Source organism: Schistocerca gregaria, chromosome 1, assembly GCF_023897955.1.
Source record: "Schistocerca gregaria isolate iqSchGreg1 chromosome 1, iqSchGreg1.2, whole genome shotgun sequence".
Taxonomy (NCBI): domain Eukaryota; kingdom Metazoa; phylum Arthropoda; class Insecta; order Orthoptera; family Acrididae; genus Schistocerca; species Schistocerca gregaria.
The window spans coordinates 792,410,602-792,429,212 of NC_064920.1; the positions used below are offsets into that span (position 1 = coordinate 792,410,602).

At 39.5% G+C, this 18,611-nt stretch overlaps 1 long non-coding RNA gene across 1 annotated transcript in view; it reads right to left on the reverse strand.

Moving 5' to 3' along the window:
* The window catches only part of LOC126269762 (uncharacterized), a 64,341-nt gene that overhangs the window by 6,618 nt on the left and 39,112 nt on the right, over window positions 1–18,611 (reverse strand). Inside the window, exon 2 of the long non-coding RNA XR_007549137.1 lies at window positions 11,370–11,504. This is a non-coding gene — a long non-coding RNA (uncharacterized LOC126269762). The remainder of the gene's footprint in view (window positions 1–11,369; window positions 11,505–18,611) is intronic.

Below are 18,611 nucleotides of genomic sequence, written 5' to 3' on the forward strand. Positions count from 1 at the left end.
TTATCCTCCGAGTTTTCTCTCACCATTTCAGGCCTTGACATTTCTAAGATACTCAAGACAAGTCCAAGTTTTTGCTCTCTGTAAAGGCCCCTGGTAACGATCAGTTTTGTTTGTGGAATTTGCTGTTTCCTAACCATCGGTTTATCAAACAAGTCATAGAGTTACCAACAAAGTTTGTCAAATTTAGTTTCTTTTTCAGGCTGTTGTCGCTATGTATATTGACATTAATGTGAATGGCTACCAACACAGTCAAAGCATTTCTTGCACTAACTATAACACTATGTATAAACAAGAAAAAGAAAACAAGACACTGATCAAGGGTGTAGTTGAAAACTGAGAGACAAATATATGCACGAAAAGATGATGAAAGTTCATTAAAATACTACAATGTGAGAACATGTATATTGTCCATGGAAGAATCACAGAGCACCGGTTTTTTTAAATTTTGTTGCATTTCCACCACCATGTAGTGTGAAGTATATCCATTTTCTTCTAAAGGTTTTCCTGTGTAATATATGCTGGGAGAGACAAAAAACTTTTACCATTTTGGTAACTGCCAGTGTTCCTTTGTTTTTATCCTTGATCTTAGTTGCTGCAGTTGTGGAAACCAACGATACGGTGAAATGAACTGTAATAAAATCTCTGTCTTGCTAAAGATCAACCCAAACAACGTCTCCCATCTTGTTAAATCAGCCAACTATCAAAATTTCTCTCAAACACGACACTTCCTCTGCTGACAAACGTTCCAAACAAAGCTACATACAGCTAAATCATTGACAAAATTTGTGAAGATTGTTAAGTTGTTTGATCATTTACAGGTGCCTTTCTATTAAGTGGCAGCTCAAGCAATATAACCTCATTGACCTAACGCAAACGACAAGCAGCGACCGATACGAACAAGATGGCGCTGTGATGGCTGCATGCTGTTGATCAGGCTGCGTCGATGCTGCCATCAAATCGGCCCACCAATTAACTGGTGCATGTGTAGGACCATTAACATTATTTTATATAAAAACTGAAATATTAAACGAAGTTTATAGTTGGCTGCAGAATTTCATTGTGGCGGTGTTCCTGGCAGCGAAAAACTTCCTATAGGTCGATCAAAATCTGCTGTTCCAAAAACCTTCGATGCTGTATGTAGCTTGACTGAGGAGTATTGTCAAGTGACTTGCTGTCAGAGGCATTCTTATGCATACTAAAGAGTAAAGATTGCAGCAGGCCTACATTTGAATTTGCATGAATATTTAGTTTTTAAAAAGATCTGGTCCTCATAGAATCTGTACAATCTGACTAGAGTTCAAAAACATGCTCGTGTCATTACAACTGGTGTGAGGAATGTCTCAAAATTTGACAGAGGAAGAGTAAAGTCAGTATAATATGTCCGCACATGAAAGCAGATTGGATGTTACTATTATATATGTTGTGTCTATTCTTCCAGACGTGCGCAAAAGAACAGACACCACACATTTAATAGTAACATATAGGCAGGCCTTTACAGCATTTTTAACCTCTTCTGTTTGGATGCACCCTAGGTCCTATCTCTTGTGTGCATCATCCTAAATTCTGTGAACAATGAGGATAGTGGACAAGAAATAGGTGCAACAAGTTGAGAATTTGGGCTGGACAGGAAGTCCGTTCAGATAGCCAAAGTGCTTAAGACGACCACTCATATAAAGTGGCAAATCAGGATTTGAGTCCTGGTCTGGCACAAAGTCTGAATTGTCAAAACTAGTCAGCAGTCAATTACTTGGCTGTTTTAAGATGTACAACAAAAGTGATTCATTCACAAAGCATGTCAAAGAAAATAATTATTTGGTTCCTTAGTTATACTGGATATCTCATGATCATTGCTTTAGAGGAGGTTATTGATGAAATCAGAAAACACAACCAAAAACGTCACACCGTTTTTCCTTGTGACAATGCCAGCTGTGACATAGCATGAAAAACAGTTGGATATTTCATGAAAAAAAGCATTGAATTAAAGTCGCATTGCCCATATCACCTAACTGATCAACTAATTCCTTTAAATAATGCAACTTTAACTAAAATGTATAATGTGATACTAAATAAATAATGTGACATTCATGCTGTGATTTCGACAAACACATTATAAGATAAATTCATACTTCAATACCTATATGTGTAGGGTTAACATTGATGTAATTTTGACAGTTGAGTTTCATGAACTAGATAAATGACATGGAGTGCAAAAAATTAAATAATAAATTTTAGCCTCCCTTAGGAGGTCCTTAAGGAATAATTTTGTTAAACCTCAAATACAGGAAATCCCTTACAATATATGAAGTCTGACAATTCTATATCAAAATATTATATGGACAGGTATTTCATCACATCAAGGAGTTGCTGAATTCTTATAGAAGATTTCTGAGACTATTAATCCTGAATGCATATTAACTGGTACCCCTTCTTCCACCCCCCCCACCCCCAACTGTCATCAACATTAGCATTTAACTACTAAACTTTAGAATGAGAAAGAATTTTCTTTCAGCACTTTTATTTTTAAAATGACGAAAGATAAATGATATTTCTGTGGGTTAATGGAAGAATAATCAATGTTAGATTTTCATGAATTTGAGGCAAGTTATGTAATCGACTATAAAATGACCAATTTGTTTAACATGTGAGAATAAACAAAATCAGGCTTTAATTATTCCTACAGACCAGGGCTTCTGGAAAACCAATGTCATGTCATAAACACAAACGTACTTCATGGAACAATAACCAAAAGGTACATTGATGAAAGATCTTCCATGGTTTTCACTGCTGTAATAGTCAAAGTTAATAATGTAGAATAAGAAACTAAAATAGAAGAAGAGAAAAGCGTTCATTTAAGTATAGCAAAATTTAATTATGAGCAGAAGAAAATCGACTAAGAGAAAAGTAGGAAAAATGTAAGAATTTATTTCCTGTGATTGGCTTTGCAAAAGTGTTTACCCAAATCTCTATTATGTAAAGTTATAGCTTTCTATAAATGATCACTGTGGACTCTTAGTTTAACTGTGTAATTTTTAACCAATCACCATAAACACACTCAGTGTTAATGCCAGATGAAACTATTGCTCGCCACATACGGAAAGAAATAGCGTTTTGTATTCACAAGCATATTCTGAAGATGGCGATGAGATCATTATGTTTAGTAACTTCTGCAACTACCATAAGAGGAATATTAATTTCATAGTCATGGTTATAAATAAATTTCATGAACTAAAACACAGTGGTAGTAAATTAGAGGTCATTAATCATAAATTCCTTGAACTTGGTCACACCCACATAAAGGCTGACTACATTTATGCAGCTGTCGAAAAAATAAAAAATAATACAACTGCAAAAGTGGATACCCCTAGGGTCTGGGCTAATTTGATAACATTAGTTCTTAGAAAACCGGTGATAAGTGTAGTTTAATTTGAGCATAAAGATTTTCTCATTTTCAGTGTACTACGTTGTCGATGTCATCTTAATAAAAAACAAAAGTTTGTGGAAGAGTCAGTTCTTTGGGTAGAGTTAAAATGGTTGCAACATAGGCATAATTCATCTCATAACTATGACTATAAATTTTCCTTCAGTTCATAAAAGGCATTCAACAAATTAAATCCAACATTTTGTTGAATCATGACTATCAGTCCATTCACATGACACCTATACGATTATCTGCAGAAAATATCAAACATCTACAGTTGTACACATCCACATAGAAGGACATTTTACCAGAACGTATTATCAAATGTCTAAGGAGAAAGTGTACTTATCAAATGGATGTGATTATGAATAATGGTACAGCATGAAAATTACATATTTTTCTGTTTTAAAGAACTGTTTCACCTTTCCGTATTATGAACTGATACAATACCTATTCCACATGGTAAATGCCTGCAGACAGTGCGATGTACAGCGTTATTTTATATTGTTTGTCTTTGTATTTACTTAGGGGGAATAAGTGCATAAAATGTAGAACATGCACAATTTTAATTATACAGGTAGCTGATTTTATTGTATTGCCTAAAACAACAAAAATAGGCATATTTCGCAATCAATATGTGTAAACAAAAATGTAAATTTTTGGTGTTCTTTCGTTCAGAATCATATATCTCCCATAGTTCTTCACTGATTGCTTTGAAATTTTTACACAATATTGCATTCGAATATGATACTTAAATACATATAACATATATAAGAAATAAAAATGACACACACACACACACACACACACACACACACACACACACACACACACACACACACACACACACACACACACATACATACATACATATAATATACACACAGGGTGGTCTATTGATCGTGACTGGGCCTTATATCTCACGAAATAAGCGTCGAACGAAAAAACTACAAAGAATGAAACTTGTCTAGCCCTAAGTGGGAAACCAGATGGCGGTATGGTTGGCCTGCTAGATGGCGCTGCCATAGGTCAAACGGATATCAATTGTGTATTTTCTAATTAGGACCCCCATTTTTTATTACGTATTCATGTAGTATGTAAAGAAACATGAATGATTTAGTTGGACCACTTTTTTTTTTGCTTTGTGATAGAAGGCGCTGAAATAGTCACAAACATATGGCTCTCAATTATCGACGAACAGTTGTTAACAGGCAGGTTTTTTTAAAATTAAAATGCAGGATGTAGGTACGTTTGAACATTTTATTTCGGTTTTTCCAATGTGATACATGTACCTTTGTGAACTTACCATTTCTGAGAACGTATGCTGTTACAGTGTGATTACCTGTAAATACCACATTAATGCAATAAATGCTCAAAATGAATTCCGTCAATCTCAGTGCATTTGGCAATGCATGTAACGAAATTCCTCTCAACAGCGAGTAGTTCGCCTTCCGTAATGTTCGCACATGCATTGAAAATTCGCTGACGCATGTTGTCAGGTGTTGTCGGTGGATCAAGATAGCAAATATCCTTCAACTTTCCCCACAGAAAGAAATCTGGGGACGTCAGATACGGTGAACGTGCGGGCCATGTTATGGTTCTTCGATGACCAATCCACCTGTCATGCTCTTCAACACCGCTTCAACCACACGCGAGCTATGTGCCGGACATCCATCATGCTGGAAGCACATCACCATTCTGCCATGCAGTGAAACATCTTGCAGTAACATTGGTAGAACATTACGTAGGAAATCAACATACATTGCACCATTTGATTGCCATCGATAAAATGAGAGCCAATTATCCTTCCTCCCATAATGCCGCACCATACATTAACCCGCCAAAGTCGCTGATGTTCCACTTGTCGCAGCCATCGTGGATTTTCCGTTACCCGATAGTGCATATTATGCCGGTTTACGTTACCGCTGTTAGTGAATGACGCTTCGTCGCTAAGTAGAACGCGTACAAAAAATCTGTCATCGTCACGTAATTTCTCTTGTGCCCATTGGCAGAATTGTACACGACGTTCAAAGTCGTCACCATGCAATTTTTGATGCATAGAAATATGGTACGGGTGCAATCGATGTTGATGTAGCATTCTCAACACCGACATTTTTGAGATGCCCGATTCTCGCGCAATTTGTCTGCTATTGATGTGCGGATTAGCCGCGACAGCAGCTAAAACACCTACCTAGGCATCATGATTTGTTGCAGGTCGTGGTTGACGTTTCACATGTGGCTGGACACTTCCTGTTTCCTTAAATGACGTAACTATCTGGCGAACGGTCCTGACACTTGGATGTTTTCGTCCAGGGTACCGAGCAGCATACATAGCACACGATTGTTGGGCATTTTGATCACAATAGCCATACATCAACACGATATCGACCTTTTCCGCAATTGGTAAACGATCCATTTTAACATGGGTATTGTATCACGAAGCAAATACCGTCCGTACCGGCGGAACGTTACGTGATACCACGTACTTATACGTTTGTGACTATTACAGCGCCATCTATCACAAAGCGAAAAAAGTGGTCCAACTAAAACATTCATCTTCCTTTACGTACTACAGAATATGTAATAAAAAATCGGGGTTCCTGTTTAAAAATGCGCAGTTGTTATCCGTTTGACCTATGGCAGCGACATCTAGCGTCCAACCATAGCGCCATCTGGTTTCCCTCTTCAAACTAGACGAGTTTCATTATTTGTAGTTTTTTTGTTTGTTTGATGCTTATTTCGTGAGATATTTGGCCCAGTCACTATCAATGGACCACCCTGTATATTCCCTTTAGGTATAGAAAAATGTGTGTGATTTTTTATGAAATAATGTCTGACATATGTTGGCAGCATGCTGCAAGCATCAGGTGCATTTAGAGTTAGGTACTTTTACATTGTAATTTATATGAAGTAAGGTTAGTGTACCTTGCTATGTATCCCACTGAGGATACGGGCTTTTGTTAAAGTTTCGAGAACATACCTTCACCGAAGAGTCAAGCAGTATATTGCTCCCTCCTACGTATATCTCGCGAAGAGACGATGAGGATAAAATCATAGAGATTAGAGCCCACACAGAAGCATACCGACAATCCTTCTTTCCACGTACAATACGAGACTGGAATAGAAGGGAGAACCGATAGAGGTACTCAGGGTACCCTCACCCACACACCGTCAGGTGGCTTGCGGAGTATGGATGTAGATGTAGTGGTAGAGGTTACGTGCCAAAAAAGATCTATTTTTGTTGGTAATTTCGTTGTCTCACATACAGAGCACAGGAACAAGGACATCACAGCTGAAGACTTTCACAATCATTTATTTCCATCAATCCAAAGAGGCTTTGCTGAACCTTGGCCACTGGGTGACTGTCAAATCTTGTGGTCCTTTCTCAGAAGTAGCACAGTGGGACACCTGGCCATCCTAGTGTTTCGTTCTGTGGCTGAGTTGCTCACTTTGGTTCCGAAACATTTCCTTACTTCCCAATAGCATGCGAGTCCATTTTCATACCACTGCAAGTAATGATCATTTTTACATTTAATATCAATTAATTATGCAAATCAAGAATGATCCTACAGTTTGAATATTATGAATTTGCATTATGTTGTGGTTTGTTCTGAAAAACGACCCTGTAACATAGTGTTTTCGGTTTTATGGTGGCTCCTCCAAAAGAGCAGTATATCCAGGGTTGTATTTTTGCACAGGTTATGTAGGGTGCAACTGAGGAGCTACTTGACAGAAGTAGCGGCTCGAAGGTCTGGTACATTTTGTCAATGTTCAGTGGAGTTCATCTACAAATTCAGTCCATTCTTACACGCACAATACATTTTAAAAAAATATTATTGTTTAGAATTGTCTCTGAAAATACATCCACTAATACAGAAACAAAATTTTACATTGTTTCTAGGCATACTAGATCGTCACATTGAGTATTAACACTGTTGAAATACGAGAGGTTGCACTAGATCAGTGATCACTGTTCATGCAGCTTTTTGTCATAACCTCATGAATGGGATTTGGTTTGGAACAAGGTAGCCTAACTTCAATGTGGTACCATTCATTGTCTACCAGTCTTAAAGTTTATCATGTGCACACTCGTTGTTCATGGTTCATATTCTCGGGAACAAAAAATGACTAAATTGTTCTACAAGTTCATGTCTCTATTCAGTTCATGGCTGGATGTATAATGTTTGTATTGGCAACTGATCAACACATCATAGATTGTCTTATAACTGATGTTCAGTTTTGCTGAAGAATTAGTGACCAGTCTTGAAGTGACACATGATTGGGCATTTGCATAACACATAGTTATAAGTTCCTTAGCTCATAGTAGTGAAATGCAGCATAAAATGATCTCCCAATAAGGCATGTGATCTCACTTGGCAAGTAGTCCTTAGAACATAATCAGTTGCCTAGGTGAGGTGCCCCTAGTTAAAGCGTAAAGTGTGGTGGTGAGTGACATGGCCTCTGCACAACATGTGCTTGTGTGAGCTACAGTCTCTGACCTCCTGTGGTGGCAACAGCAGTTTGGAGAGGGGAGGGGGGAACCCATGGTGTAATGATGGCCTCTTCCAGCCTGCACTGAGCCAGCACCCTTCTGTTTCATTCCCTTGGGCTGTGGTCGTCAACAGTGACCCAGAATGACAGACATATGCCAACTGATCCCATCTAACCCCATTCCAAGCCATCCATCCTCCATTTCCAATTTCTCTAAGGCCATTCCTGAGAATTGCATCGCCTCTCATCATAAATAGTTACATGATTTACATAGAACAATTACAAATTATTTCTCTCATTCAACAGCACACAACTTGCATACTGATTGTTGTCTTTCAAATCCCTTACAGACCCACTAACTATATCACTGAATTTCTGTTACTGTTTAACAAAGTGAAATAACATATAACTACACATACTTGTAAAATTAACTCAAAAAAATCCATGTTTCTTGGTTTTAAATTACTCTTTGACAAAATAAACTGGTTGGTTTCACAAAAGTTAATCCATTACATTTAGGGTTCCTTGCTTCAGAATTACCTTTTGGGCAAACAAAAATGCTTCTGTCTCATAAATTCAAAATTATTATTGTGAAGTTAAGCTGAATCTCTTAAATTCCATATTTACAAGTTTCACATTCATTCCTCTGGTTTACATTCTTAAATTTACATTCATTTGATGTCATATGGGATTGAGTTGGTGTGTCACCAATGCTGGGTGGTTTTCTCTCTCTAGTACCCATGCCAGCTGCAATTCCATCACCTCTAGTCCATTGCAGCTACCTGCAATACCTATTCTTACCCCTCTTACTCATTTTTTTTGTTGACTGACAATTTGTGTACTTGGGAAATTAAGAGTCCTCCTTCATCTTATATCATTGTGGATCTATGCATCTGTAACCAATAGCACTCACATGATTTGTTCACAACATACACTTTATTATTCTACAACTCTGTCGGTTGTTAACTATAAACATCTTTTGATTTTACCTTTCCTTTTTACATTATCTCTTTTTATTTTTATTTTGTCTCTCCACATGATCCATCGCTATTTTTGTCTATCTCCAAATGTATTGCTACAAGTTTCTCCTTTTTTATTCATTCTGGCTTAAGCTTTGTCACATAGCTTACAATTATACAGTTCACATCACATTAATAGTAGCTGGGGGTATGTAAAATTGTCACATTTTATTTTTATTAGTAGAAAATTACTCACTTAAACCAGCATATTACTCTAAACAAAATCCAATCAGCATCCTTTGCACGCATTAACCCCATAAATCTCATGCCTCAATTTTTATAACTCAGAAGCTTGCCTTGCATCTGCGAGATCTCATAAACATCATCACTCAAATTTACTTATCTCCGATGCATATTTCTCTACTTGCACACTTATCGTTGACAATAGTCCAACATTTCTACTCTTCACATCGCCATTCGTATCTCCTTGACTTCTCTGGATGAGCTTCACTTATCCCATGTAATTTCAATTATTTTTTCTCTTGGATCAACTTCACGTTGTTGCGAATTAGCTTTCTTTCATGGCAGAACACAAACTCGATGTAACACTTCCCTTAATCCACTTTTATCCTTTAAATATTAAGATGTAGGAGATGTGATGACTCCCTATTTATTGTGGCTTTTTAATGTTTCAAACTCAGAGCATTCTCATGTGCAGTTCTTCTCACTCGCTATGACCCACAGCATATACAGAAGAATTTTTTATATAAATAGTGACTATCTTTTGATCTTTTTCTGGATCCTACCAGGACTTCATCTGCTATGTAGAGCATCAATTCATGTGCTGGTTCCTTCTAATTTTTCCTTCCCTTTCTACTTCCGGAACAATATTCTTAAGAGTAGCTGTTATTGCTTCTTGATGGTGTGTATGTCGAATCAGAGTGAAGTCCACACTCTTCCTTACACTATACTGCAGTGGCTGATTCATCAAAAGTTGTCGGGGTGCCAAGCCAGTTGCTTCATGTGGAAATTCATTCAGTATCTCCTCAAAATCTTTGATGTACTCATCCCAGCTTTGGAGTCACTTATGGCAGTATAACCTTCACGTTTTCGCAATGTCCCTCACGATTCTTTCAGAAGGGTTCAAAGCGGGATGGTAGCAGGATGTATATACAGTCCTGGTTCCCTACTGCTGAATAAAATATGTCCACATCTCTAACCTGAACTGAGGTCCATTGCCCAACAAAATTAATTCTACTTTTCCTGTCTTATGGATGTGATTATTGAATGTGCTGGCTATTGTGCGTCTAGAAGCTTCCTTTAAGGGAATGAATACTACAGACTTTGAGATCGGGTCTACAATCACAAGGATGCAGCGATAACTTTTGTTCAAGGTTGGAACAGGTCCTTTGCAGCATTGTCTCGTACTCGCTTGCACATTTTTGGGAACATAGGTGCTCGATTGGTTGAGGTTGTAGGTTTAGCCTTCTGACAGGGAGTGCATACACTTAAAAGCTCCCTATTTTGCCTGTACTTATTCTTGAAGTAAATTGATTCTCTCATCTTTGTGTGACATTTTCGTGGCCCAAAAAGTGCATGGCTCAGGTGTGTGTACCAAATGAATTTACTTATTGCTTCATCCGGTATGCAGACCAACCAGTTGCTCTCTTCAGGATTCGTTCATATCAACAAAACATCCTTCCTCACCATATAAAACTACCTAATATTGGCAGGTGATCAATCTTTCCACTTCCCTTTACAGTGCTAAGTCCTTGTCTTGCTGTCTTCCGGGTTTCCCTAGCACACCTCTGAGGGCATTATTGAAGTTTCTCTTCTTTTTATACAGCATGTTAAAATGAGATTGCTTGATCTTATTGTCTAGCCTCATTGAACCAGTTGGTTCTCTGAATTGTGCATCAGTTACCATATTCTCCTTCCCTGAGATATGTACTACGCAAATCTGAAATTCTCGTAAATAAGTTGCCCAATGTAAGAATCGCCCATGCTCCATCTTCGCAGCCATTAGGAACTAGAGGACCTTATGATCTATATAAACCTTGTTCTCCCTGCCAAAAAGTGCCTGAATTTACTGAAAGCCCAAATTTTGGCGAGCGCCTCTAGCTCAGTCGTGGAGTATTTTTTTTCTTTTTGGCCTTGTCAATAATGTGATTCGCAGATACAGTTCTTCCATTACCACTTCCCCATATCGTTTTCCTTGTTGAAAGAGGTGTAGGGCGAGGCGTGACTCTCGATAACTACTTACATAAGACAGCCTGTGTGAACGCAAATCTGTTAATGTGACATGAGGGCTGGAGGAAACTGAAAATAAATCACCTGAGCACTGAGTGATTGTCATGAAATGAGTTAGTAAAGGAAGGCAACATACAGAATTATGGAAGACAGCACATCATACCTGTTATAGGATATGGGAGCAAACGTTTCATAACTTGCAAGTTATCTCATTAGAGTGAAGCTCCAAGATGTTAAAATTGTAAACTTACTTGACTTTCCCTACATATGATGTTGAACTGACTCGATCTCAACATGTGGTGGCTGTTGGTGGCAGAAATACTGCAGTCTCAATCTGCGGCAGCGCCAGTGGCCTTCCTTGTAAGTTGCCGCCATAAGTTGGAGGTCTGTAATGGAGATCTAAGTAGAAGTTATGCAGGGAAGCTCTGCAAGCCGAGGGCAAGATGAATTCTGATTTTACTGTGTAACGGCAGACCTGATTGGCTGTATCCTGTTTCTTGTGAACTCCGACCGCTAAAGATGCATCTCAGAAAGTGCAGGTTCCCTTCCATGAACTATGCTTATTTTTAACTTGGTTAACCAGTGAAACACTTCTAACAGTTTTCTGCGAACAAACTCGTTCCTCGCTCATGCCTCTTTCATCAGCCAATAAAGGAACTTCCGCCCGCATCTCGTGGTCGTGCGGTAGCGTTCTCGCTTCCCACGCCCGGGTTCCCGGGTTCGATTCCCGGAGGGGTCAAGGATTTTCTCTGCCTCGTGATGGCTGGGTGTTGTGTGATGTCTTTCGGTTACTTAGGTTTAAGTAGTTCTAAGTTATAGGGGCTGATGACCATAACTGTTAAGTCCCATAGTGCTCAGAGCCATTTGAAAGGAACTTCCTTTCGCCCCTGCCATGCTCTCAATCACTCTGGGGAAAGTTCCAGATGATCCAACGTCCATTCTTCTTAAGTTATTAAACAAAGGTTTTGTGTAAGAACCGCACATTCATCAGCATACCACGGCTTTCAAAGTCTGGGGGCTTTTTTTTCACCTTTCCGATAGCAATCTCCAGTGTCTGTACCGAAAGTCATGGCTACATTGGCAGACAACACCACTTTCTGCTAAGGTTTCTCCTCACTCCATCTCATAAAACGTTCTCGCAAGTGGTTCCTACAGGAAGCCATCCCTGTTGTGGAATTCACGCGGTACAGGGTGTCAGAGAAGGCTCTGCCAGCCCTTAGCCATTGTATGACCTCCACCGCTCGTGGTGGCCCCACTGCAGAAGAAATGCAGAGGAGCGCCTAGCCTTCCGAGCATTTGGTTCGCTGGCCGTGTCGTCCAGTTGACTTCCAAAACATTTCCTTACTTCCCTAAAATATACAAGTCCGTTTTTATACTATTGCAAGTAACGATCACTCATACGTTTAAGATAAATCAATTACGCAAGTCGACGAATGTGTCACTAATTTGAGTCTTCTGAATTTGCATATCTTGGGGGTCGTTCTGGAAAGCAGTTCTGTAACTTCTTTTTGCGAGTTTGCGGTAGCTAACCTGAAAGAGCAGCACGTCAAGGGTCGTATTTATGTGCAAGCTATGTGGGGTGCATATGAGGAGGTACTTGACAGAAGTAGTAGCTGCAAGGTCTGGTACCTCAGCATCCCAGCTGGAAGAGCAGTGCGCTTACCACAAGCCCCTCCATATCACATTCACATGACACCATATGGCAGAGGATACTATGACAGCCAGTCGACATCCCTCGGACATTTAAGAACTGGATAAAAGGCTCCTTTTTGGTTTATATAAGGTGAAGCCTACAGACACACACCATAGAAATGTAAAATCAAAATGTATTTGTCTTTATTCTTTGGTGGGGGCCCCTTTGCAGTTGTAAAAGATGTAGATGTAGATGTAATTGCTTTGATTGGGCTCATTTAGCTCAAGTTCTCAGTGTACAGATGACAAGAATTAAGTCAGCATTCACCGCTCAAAACCCGCATTCCCTAGTATAAAATTATTAAATTCCAGTCGCACTTCGTCAGACGCATGTCATTTCAGTTGGCAAAATCTACCAGATCCTTTAGAAAAATGTTTAACGGAATTTTGGTAGTTTGAAGTATTGAAGTGAACTGAATCCTGTGGAAAATTGATTTCCTCGTACCTCATTTCATCAAAACCACAACCCATCAAATGTCAAAGATTTTTTCCTAATTTTGGTGTCACTCTAAGAATGTGTCTGTCTCTTATGATCACAAAAAGCAGTGGAAAAGGTCAGTTTCAGACTTAAAGTTGATCAAAAACAGGCCTTTGACCCTCCATGTTAGAAGACAGGCTCAATGTTTTGCCTTCACTCAGTACTGAAAATGACATTTAAGACAAGTGAGATACGAAGAAATTATGCGAGGGTTGGAACTTAAATAGTGGAAACTATTTATTCACAACCGATACAAAAGAGTTACATGTTTGCACTTGTTACTGTTCTTCCAAGTGGTCACCGGCGTTGTGTAGAACCCGTTGACAACGATGTGGAAGGCGTAGTATACCGTATTTAAATTCCAACGCTCGTAATTAGCTTCATCTGTATGAAGTTTAGGCACAAATAGCATTACTCAGTAAGTTAATTGAAAACTATCATTTTAACACTGTCTGTTTGGCAATATATTATATTATAATTAATTATAGGTAAATGTGGTTTACTAATGCATTCGTTTTGCTATCTTATGTATGCCTAAAGAACACATTTGATCACAGTTATTACATCACATTTACAAAAACTGAAATACTGGTTTTCGCATGGAGATGATCATTTATTCCTTATTTGTAAACACGTAGTTATTCAAAGTGTGTTCAAAAAACACGTTGACTACTGTAATCATTAAAATCCTCGCCAGTTAATTACATCATAAATTGTATAGTAATATTTATTGCAATTACGTATTAAACCTTAAATTGTGCCTGCAATTCTATAGGCTGCAATTCTAAAATTGCTCTAAAATGCTATTTTTTCATGGTATTAAAAAAAAATATTTCTTGTCGTAATTCATGCACCACAGGTCTTGGGGGTCTATAATATAATCCTTAGCATACGTAATTGAATTTTGTCTTAAATTTGAAATGCCTCTGCAGAAACTCACTAAACACTGAAGCAAACTTTTGGAGACAAGGTTTTGGGCCAGACACCGACTCATAACTGGTACAAGCACTGCAGAAATGGGGGAACATCAACTGATAATGAGCGTTTCAGTAGGCTGTCAACTGGAAAAGTTCAGAAAGTGAGGTATTATGTTCTATAGCATCGTACACACAACCCATGACCTCAGCTACATACACTATCTGACCAGAAGTACCTAGAGACCTAGATTAATCGACATTAATATTAGTCCGCCATTCACCTTTATGACGGCTTGAACTCTACTGGAGAGGCCGCACAGAGTAGCCAAGCAGTCTGAGGCGTCCTGTCACGATCCGCACGGCTTCCCCTGCTGGAGGTTCTAGTCCTCCGTTGGGCATGGTTATGTGTGTCGTCCTTAGCGTAGGTTACTTTAAGTTCGAGTAAGTAGTGTGTAACCTTATGGATCGACGACCTCAGCAGTTTGTTTCCATAAGACCCTACCACAAATTTCCAATTTTCTACTGGAGAAATTTTAGGTGAGATGATTGAGGAATGGCAACCCATTCCTTCTCAGTAACCGAAACCAGAGAAGGTAGCAATGTCTGATCCAGTGGTCGGGAACAAAGCCAACATTAAAACTCACCCCAAAGATGTTTTGCTGGGTTCACGTCAGAACTCTGAGAAGAACAATCCATTTCAAGAATGTTATTGTCCACAAATCATTGGCTTACAGATGCTCCTTTATGACAGAGTTCACTGCTATGCTGATACAAGCAATCATCAAAAATGAATCAAACGGCTCTGAGTACTATGGGACTTAACTACTTAAATCTAACTAACCTAAGGACATCACACACATCCATGCCCGAGGTGGGATTCTAACCTGCGACCGTAGCGGTCACGCAATTCCAGACTCAACTGCCTAGAACAGCACAGCCTCACCGTCTGGCAACAATCATCGTCTCCAAACTCTTCCTCTACTGTATACAGTATGCAATGCTGTAATGTGTTCATATTCTTCTGCATTTAAAGTTTTTTTTAAAGTGTAAAAAGTGGATTGCATCCTAGTCATGGAAAATACCTCCATACTACAACACCACCTCCTCTGTATTTCAATGCTGGGATTATGTATGATGGTAGGGAATGTCCTTTAGGCATTCACCAAACACAAACCTTCCATCAGATTGCGTCAGTGTATAGCATAATTCATCACTCCAGTGGATTTGTTCTTTACACGATCTCAAGCATCTCTTAGCATTGACTACAGAAATGTGTAGCTTATGAGAAGCTGCTGGACCAGTGTACCCATTCTTTTAAACTCGCTACACACAGTCATTGTGGTAGCTGGACTCCTGGTATCACTTTTAAACTCATGAGTGATTCCTTCTGCTGACTGCATGCGACTTTTTTTTCAACTGGCCTCTGCAGTGCTTGACAGTTGCTGCCCGTGAGTACATGAGATCTACCTGGTCCTGGCTTAGTTGTCGTTGTTTCTTCATGTTTCCACTTCACAATCACATCATCAACAGTCATACTGGGTAGTTTACGAGGGCTGAAATGTCTCTGATGGATTATGAAAACATAGCTAGAAAGCAAAACACTATCATTGAACTCCTTAGGTCAGGATCTAATGTAAAATTGTGCATTGGGAGTACCTCTAGAGCTTATCTAGGGAGTGTAACTGTGGCTGCCTAAAGTTTAATTTGGTCTCTCCTCTTACAGCAGCTGACAGGTGAAATGTTGACCCTGTAATGTCGCAGTCTGCTCTGTTAATTATCAATCCACTGCCGTGCAGTTGCAGTCGCTTAGCACATGTGACCTCCCTTGCTCATAGGAGTTAAGTACCACCTCTGTGGTCCTGTTCGTTGACTAAACCCAGAGTGGCTCCACTTGCTGGATGTAGGGTCGCAGCTCTAGGATGTCATGTGGACAGCCCTTTTTGACCATCTTACCAAAGTACACCTGGATTTCGCCAGTCTCAGTTACCCTGGTCAGCCAACTTGTAACCATCTGACAGTGCTTAAGTTCTCCCAATGACATCACTGTGTGGCTATCACCATTCTCTGAGATCAGCAATACTTTCTCTGTTTTAATCTGTACAAACTCCCTTACCGTCCCCCACATTCAATAGTAAGGTTAAGCAGTGAAACACAAACTCTGTGTGACTACTGGAAATCAGATATCAGATCACCTCAAAATGGTGCAGCTGGTCCATCTTAGCCTCAGTTGTTGCTATGCAGTAATACAATGGTAGATTCTACTTGTCTGGCTCTGCAGTGAGTAACAATCCTGGTGGCATCACCCTCTGCAACTTTTGTAAAGTCTAACAGAACTGGTCCAGTGCTAGCTGTGCAGGATTCATTTGCCCATGCACAGCATGGAGAGTGGCATCTTGTAAACCAGACACTGCTATTCACAGATAGCACATGCTTTGAGCTGATGATTGTATAAGCCTTGCAAATATTAACTTTATGTCCAATGCATCCACCTGGTGCTGTGTAAGTCCCAGTTTCAGGTCACCACATCCACCACTGTCTTTACAAATTGTGTCATCTCTGTAGTCAAATTTTATAATATGGATTTATTATTCAATACTCGTTGCTACAAATTACTGTGTAGTGTGCCTTCAACAGCTACTTTATTACCTCTTGCCATGTCCTGTGCACTTACCATTGTCCTATTTAGCTCCCAGACATCTTCAAAGTGCGCAGTCCTGAATATCGTTTTTAATATCCTCCCTACAGCATACAACCAACCTTTCTTGCATCATTGCGAGGTATGCAGAACCTCTTCCACTATCTGCGAATCTGCTCCTGTATCTGCTTGTAGGTCATATGAAACTTACTGTTCTCACCCACTTCTCTTTAAAACATCTCCTTGCTTTCTGCCTTCTGCCATCGCCCCATAAATACGTCTTCCAACCCCATCTTCTCATTTAGCATCTTCCATGCATTTAAAGTTAGTTCCTGTGTTCTTCAATGGCTGATGAGAATCACATCCTGTTGTTTAACAAAAATCACTCTGCTCGCCAACCATTGTACTGCAGTGCCCCACACCACTTCTGGTGAAGCGAAGTGCCATCATGACTAGGGTTCCTCACATCTCTACTCCATGCATATGGCATCCTGGGAACAGGGAGGTGCCATCATTCCCCCTCCCCAGTCCCATTTGGATAGGCATTCCATCCAGTAAACACAGAAAGAAACAATTAAATGAAGAATATACATCAGGGTCAAAATAACAACACTTTCACAACCAAGTTCTGCTACCCAACCAATGTCATTTACACAACAGCAACCTATTACACATTATGATTCTACTTAACCTCTTCATTGTACAAAAGACAATACAAAACGCTAAATATCTTCTCCTACACCCTAAACCTCAATCCATATGGAATTACATTCACAGGTCATATAGTGTTCTTACACTCACATTTCTTCCTACTACACCCTCCCCCCCCCCCCTCCTCCCCACTTTCCACCTGGTAGATGACTATACTTGCGCCAATGTTTCCAGAGTTATCTGATATGGTCGTTTCACCATATGATTCCTCATCTGCTCTTGGCGTGCTAGATTTTGGTGTTTCCCCCTAACACACTAACATACATCCCTAAATGTTTTGACAAAATGCTTAATGGACTCACCATCCCTGCGGGGTTTGGACTGGCAAAGATACGGCATCTTCCTTCCATAAACTAATAGCTTAGCATTAGTATCAACCTTCGAATTTTATTCAACCACAACAAATGATAAATATTTGTCCCAGTCGTTATGATGTGAGTTTATATAGGGACTCAACATCTTACCAACAGTACAATGCACATTCTCTATCCTACCATTAGTTTCCAGCTGCAGTTGACTAGTTCTTAATTTCCAAACCTGTAGCAAATGCCATAGTTGTGCTATTAGAAGTAGAGAGGATATAAAATGTAGACTGCCAATGGAAAGGAAAGCGTTTCTGAAAAAGAGAAATTTGTTAACATCGAGTATAGATTAAAGGTCAGGAAGTCTTTTCTGAATGTATTTGTATGGAGTGTAGCCATTATGGAAGTGAAACATGGATGACAAATAGTTTAGGCAAGAAGAGAATAGAAGCTTTAGAGATGTGGTGTTACAGAAGAATGCTGAAGATTAGATGGGTAGATCACATAACTCATGAGGATGTGCTGAACAGAATTGGGGAGAAGAGGAATTTGTGGTACAACTTGACTAGAAGAAGTGGTCAGTTGTTAGGACACATTCTGAGGCATCAAGGGATCACTAATATAATACTGGAGAAGGAGGGAGGGTAAAAATCGCAGAGGGAGACCACGACATGGAGGATGTAGGTTGCAGTAGGTACTCGGAGATGAAGAAACTTGCACACAATAGAGTAGCATGGAGAGCTGCATCAAACCAATCT